A 6,488-nucleotide genomic window follows, 5' to 3' on the forward strand; every position below is an offset into this window, starting at 1 on the left:
CGTTTCCTGAAAAGCAGTTTCTTTCCATTTATAAAGATATACAACCCAAAGGGGAGCAGAGGGAAAACTGTGTTATTGCATATTAGCTGGACATCTGACATTACAGTCTTTGGCTTTTATTGATTTGCTAATTTACATGTAGCACGAGAGGGAAAGAGTTACAGAAGTTGAGCAAAAGCAGTAAATTACTTAGTGACAAAGGCATCTGTAAGGGTGGCGTCTGGTTGTTGCAGACGAGGAGTACGTGGCTCAGGAAAAGTCCTTTGGCAGTAAGAGAAACATTTGCAACACTTTCAAGGCTGGCAGATAACATAGACACCAGTTACAGAGAGGGAGGTTATTTCTCAGTCCTTGGGCCCTGCTGTGGTGGAGCTGGTGGGTCAGCATCTCGCCTGATTACTGACTTTAACTTTGTGCTATTTTATCTCCCATCCCCTTTTTTTCTAACAGAAGACAGGCAAGGGAGAGAGATAAACTTCTTTCTCACCAAGGTGCCCACTCATCAAAGCCCAAGTCAGGGATGACACTGCTTAACTTCCATGCTGGGGCCCCTCAGGGTGCTATGGCATCTGATGGCTGTGGGGCAGGCCCCCACAAACATGTCCTGGTCAGCCATAGGGGCACAGGTGGGCAGAAAATGGAAGAGCCAGTGAGTCAGGGGGTGGTTAGGAAGCATTGAGACAAGTGGAGCAAAGCAGAAGAACAGGGAAAGCCAAGCCTCCACCTCCTGGACCCAAATGGCCACCCATCCAATCCCCAGTAAAGGCTGACTCTGGTTAGCTTTTGGGCTGGAGCGACCTTAGGCAGCTATCGTGCCAGGGGGCTTCCTGGACAAATACCCATGGAAAGGTTCCTGTCCTTGGTGGAGGCTCGAGCAGGCAGGAATGTTAAATAGAAAGCCATAGTGTCACGAGGTGCTTAGGAAGTGTTGCCACAAGGGAGGGAGAATGGGAGAGAATCTGGGAGCCAAAACCTCCAGCTCCCATCTTTCCAGGTGTTCCCCCATCCAAGCCAGTCAGGTCTGAGCCTGCTTAGCTTCAGGGCTGTGGCGCTGTAGGGCTGCTAAGGTGTCTGTTTGCTGCCAAGACAAACCCACACGAGGAGGTACTGGGCCTTGGCTGGGCATAGGCAACTGAGAAAAAGGGATAGAGATTCACGGTGCAGTTAGGAAGCGTTTGGACAATAGGGGAAACCTTGAATAAGATAAAAGCCTCCAGCCTGGAGTCTTTACATAGTGTCCCTCATCCAAGCCCCTTCCTGGCATGACCCTGCCTGGATTCTGGGCCCCCAACGACTGGTGTTTTTGCCATAGTCTGGGATTGCTTTGTGGCTATTGGTCCTGGCAGTCCCTGTGGGCCATAGCAGCCTGAGGGCTCATGTCCCATGAAGCTAAGCAGGGTTGGGCTTGACTAACCCTTGGATGCAGGACTGTCTAAGAAGACTGGGGCTGGAGACTTTAAGCTTCCCTTCTTTTCTCACTTTTCCCCTCTTGTTGCAGCACTTCATAACTCCCCAAACTCTCTGAACACAATTTCATGCCCATCTGCATCCCCAACCCGTAATCAGGCCTTTCCATGGGGGTCCGTCCCAGCTGAGCACGGTTGACATAGGAGCCTGAGGGCACCCCAGTATGCAAGGTGAGCAGGGTAGGCCATGGCTGGGCCTTAGATAAGGGATAACCTCAGGAGTCTGGTGGCTGGAAGCTATCCTGCTCATTTTCTGCTTTCCTCTGCTTCTGGCAACTCTTCCCAACCACTTTCTAACTCCCTGACCCCCCTTTTCTTCCCAACATCACCCCTGCCTTGGCCTGGGACTAACTTTTTGTGGTCTGTTATGGCAGTCTCCCATCACAGACTGAGGGCAACCCAGCCCACAAGGTAAGCAGGGTTGGGCCTGACTGATGCTTGGATGGGGTACCGTGTGGAATGACTGGGCCTGGAGGCTTTTGGCTTCCTGCTCTGTATTATGCTTTTCCGCCTTGGCAAAAAGTTTCTCAACAGCCCCTGACCCTTGGACTTTTATGGTTTTCAGGGGCTGCCTAGATGAAGCCCCAAGGGCAGGTCTCTGGCCGCAGGCTGGAGCAGGTTGGCTTGAAAGAAAGGATCAGAGAGTTAGTGGGTGGTTGGGAAGCATTGTGAGAAACAAACAAACAAAGAAACAAAAACTGGGAGGCAGCAGGAAGCCAAAGGCCTCTAGCCACAACTCTCCCCAGGCAGTCCCCCATTCAAGACCCACGGAGGTTTGACCCTGCTTAGCTTCCAGGCTGGGGATGCCTCTGGTTGCTATGGAGCCCAAAGTCTGCTTGGATGGTTCTCCCTCGGGTGCACCCCATGATGTGGTGGGAGCACAGGAGTGTGGAAATCAAAAAGTAAAAGCCAGAGAATCAGGGGGCTGTTGGAAAGCTTTGTGACAAGCAAGGGAGATTGGGGAAAAACCGAAAGCCAAAAGCAACCAGCCCCCGTCTCCTCAGGTGGTCCCCGATCCAAGCCCAATCCAGACTCAACCCTGCTGAGCTTTGATGATATTTGGTGGCTTCAGGGACAGATCTCTTCAAGTGGTCCTGTCCTATGTCAGGGGAATAAGAAAATTTAAAAGGGGTGGCCAGAGAACCAGGGGCAGTGGGAAAGAGGTGCAACAATAGGGGAAAGCAGGAAGGGAGCAAGAAGCCAAAAGCCCCCAGCCCCCTGTCCCCCCAGGACGTCTACCATCCAAGTCCCAGCCAGGCCTAGCCCTGCTTACCTCCTGAGCTGGGGCACCCTCAGGGTGCTTTGGCACCCAGGGTCTAATGGAAAGAACTCTCACAAGGAGGCCCCAGACTGTGACGGGATTGCAGGCTGATGGAAAATGGGGGCTGGAGTCAGGGTGCAGTTGGGAAGCATTGTGACAAATGTGGGAAAGCAAAAAGGGAGTGGGAAGGAAAAAGCCTCCAACCCTAATCTCCCAAGGCAGATCCCCATCCAAGCCCCAGCCAGGCTCGACCCTGCTTAGGGTTTGTGCTAGAGCCCCCTCCAGTGCTATGGTGCTCGAGTACTGCTGGGCAGTCCCCAACAAGAACACCTCGGGCTGCCATGTGGGTGAAAGTGGGTGGAAAAGTGGGGGCCAGTGAATCAGGGGGTAGTTGGGAAGCATTGGAAGAAGTGGGGCAAAGCAGAAGAAACGAGAAAGACATAAGCCTCCTGCTCCTGGTCTCCTAAGGTGGTCCCTCATCCAAGCCCCAGTCAAGCTTGACCCTGCTTAGCTTCTGTCCTGGGGCCTCCTCAGGCTGATATGGTGCCAGGGGGCTGCCAGGATCCATACCCACAGAAAAGGTCCCTGTCCTTGGTAGTGGCACATGCAGGCAGGAACATGAAATAGATATCCAGAGTGTCAAGAGGCACTTGAGAAATGTTGTGACAAATGGGGGCAAGCAGGAAGGAACAGCAAAGCCAAAGCCTCCAGCCCCTGTCTCTCCAGGTGGTCCACATTCATGCCCCAGCCAGTACAGACCCTACTTACTTTCCAGACTGTGGCACCCAAGGCTGCTATGGAGCCTGGAGGCTGCAGACACAAACCTACAAGAGGAAGTCCTGGGACATGGCTGAGGAATAGACAAGCAGGAAAGAGGGGACACAGAGTCAGGGGGCAGTTGGGAAGCATAGGGACAAGCAGAAGAAAGCTTGAAAAAGGCAAAAAAGCAAAAGCCTCCAGTGTCCAGTCTTTCCAGGCAGTCCCCCATGCAAGCCCCAGCCAGGCTCAACCTTGCTTACCTTCTGGGTTGCGGTGCCCTAGGGCTGCTATGGCACCTGGAGTCTGCAGAGACAAATCCACAAGGGGAAGTCCCAGGCCAAGGCAGGGGCATAGGCAAGCAGGAAAGAGGGGACAGAGTCATGGGGCAGTTGAGAAACGGTGGGATATGTGGGAAAATGTTTGAAGAAGAAGAAAAGACAAAAACTTCCATCCGCCAGTCTTTATAGGTGGTCCCTCAACCAATCTCCTGCCAGGCCTTAGCTGGTTAGCTTCTGGTGTGCCGCCTGCTGGTGTTCTCACCATTGACTGGGACCTCTTTGTGTGGGTCATAGCTGCCTGAGGGCACGTAGGCTGGGAAGCTTAGCAGGGTCAAGCTTTACTGATGCTTGCATGGGTGACTGCCTGGGGAGTTGGGGGCTGGAGGCTTTTGGCTTCCTGCTGTTTTCCTGCTTTTCTCCACTTCTTGCAATACTTCTTAGCCAACCATGGACTCTCTCGGCACAGTTTTTCACCCACTTGGGCCCTCAACATGGACATGGACTCAGACCTCCATGTGGGGTTCCATCCTGGCTGACCCCGATCAGCATAGCAGCCTCAGCATGCCCTAGAACGGAAGCTGAACAGGGTATGGTATGGCTGGGGCTTAGATAAGGGATTGCCTAAGAAGTCCTATGGCTGGAGGCCATTAGCCTCCCACTCACTTCCCACTTTCCCGGGCTTTGACAACTCTTCCAACTGCCTTCTTACACTCTGACCCCCACTTTTTTGCACACATGCATCCCTCCCCCCACCCCGCCTCATCCTGGGACTTCCGGGTGGAGGTCCATTCCAGCAGCCCATAGTTGCCGTAGCAGCCTAAGGATGCCCCAGCCCAGAAGCTAAGCAGGCATGGGCTTGGCTAGTGCTTGGATGGGGGACCGCATGTAAAGACTGGGCCTGGAGGCTTCTGGCTTCCTGCTCTTTTCCTGCCTTCCTCCCTTGTTGGAAATGTTCTCTACTGTCCCCTGACTCTCACGGTGCTATGGTGTTTGGAAGTTGCCTAGACGGAGCCCCATGGGCAGGTCCAGAACCAGGTTGGGGTGAAGGTGGGTGGGAAACAGGAGGTCAAGAAGGAAGAGAGCAGATGGGAAGCATGCTGGCAAGCAGGGGAAAGTAGAAAGGAAGCTGGAAGCCAAAAGCCTCCAGCCCTCAATCTCATCAGGCAGTCCTTCATACAAGCCACAGCAAGACCTGACTTAGCCTCCAGGCTGGGGAGCTCTCGGGGTACGGTTGCACCCAGAAACTGATGAATCTGATGCCACAAGGAGGTCGCAGGCCACAGAAAGGGTGCACCGGGTCAAAAAAGAAGGGGCCACAGAGTCACAGTTCTGTTGGACAGCATTGTGACAAGCTGAAAACCGGAAAGAAAGCAGGAAGCCAAAAGCTTCCAGGCCCTTATCTCCCCAGGTCTTCCACCATCCAAGCCCCAGCCAGTCCCAACACTGCTTAGCTCCAAGCTGGGGTGATCTCTGGCTGCTATTTTGCCCAGGAGCTGCCATGACAGATCTGCACAGTGAATTCCCTAGCTGCAAAGTTGGGAGCAGCTGGGCTGAAAAGAGAAGGTCAGAGAGTTAGCCAGTGGTTGGGCAGTGTTGTGATAAGCAAAAAAAACAGGAGGGAGCAAGAAGCCAACAGCCCCCAAGCCTTTTTCCCCCATTGCACTTCTGCATCCAAGTCCCACCAAGGCCTGACCCTGCTTTGCTCCAGGACTGGTGCACCCTCTGGGTGTCCTGGCTGGCACCAGGTTTCTATGGGGATAAACACTTACAGGGAGGTCCCAGGCTATGATGGGCTTGCAGACTGACAGAAAATAGGGGCCAGAATCAGGGGAAGGTTAGGGGACATCGTGACAATTTGGGGAAAGCAAAAAGAGAGAGTAAGAAGGAAAAATACTCCAGCCATCAATCTTGCCAGGTGGCCACTCATCCAAACCACATCAAGGCTGTATCCTTCTTAGCTTCAGCCCTGGGGCCCCTCAGGGTGTTATAGCTCCTGAAGGCTGCCAGGAGGACTCCCACGAGAATGACCTGGGCTGCCATAAGGATGCAGATGGGAGGAAAACGGTGGGGCAGTGAGTCAGAGTGTGGTTGGGAAGGGTTCCACCCCAGATCTAAGCAGGGTAAGGCTTGACTGGCGCTTGGCTGGGGAAACACATGGAGAGACCAGGAGATGGAGGCTTTTGGCTCACCCTTTTCCACCCATTGGCTCCCGCTTTTCCACCCACCTGCACCCCCACGGCAGCCTGGGATGTTCTTGTGGGAGTCTTCCTGGCACTCCTTGGGTGCCATAGCACACAAAGGGGGCTCCAACTTGGAAGCTAAGCAGAATGGAGCCTGTCTGGGGTTTGGATGGGGAGCCGCGTGGGAAAACTGGGAGTTAGAGGCTTTTTACCCTGCTCCCATTTTGTTCTCCCGCTTGTCACAGGCTTCCCAATTGCCCCCTGACTCTGGCCTCTAATTTCCATCAGACTGAAAGCTTATCATGGCCTGAACCTCCCCAAAGTGTTTGTCCTTGTGGACACAGGGTGCCATAGTGCCTGGGGAAACTGGTAACTGGAGACTTTTGGCTTCCAGCTCTCTTTCCACTTTCCCAAGCTTACCACAATGCTTCCCAACCACCCCCTTACTTCCTGACCTCTAGTTTCCCTCAGGCCTTCACCCCTGCTGCAGTTCTGGACCTCCTGGTGGGGCTCTATCTAGGTAACTCCTGAACACCATAGCAGT

Source organism: Cebus imitator, unplaced genomic scaffold, assembly GCF_001604975.1.
Source record: "Cebus imitator isolate Cc_AM_T3 unplaced genomic scaffold, Cebus_imitator-1.0 Scaffold910, whole genome shotgun sequence".
NCBI classification, from domain to species: domain Eukaryota; kingdom Metazoa; phylum Chordata; class Mammalia; order Primates; family Cebidae; genus Cebus; species Cebus imitator.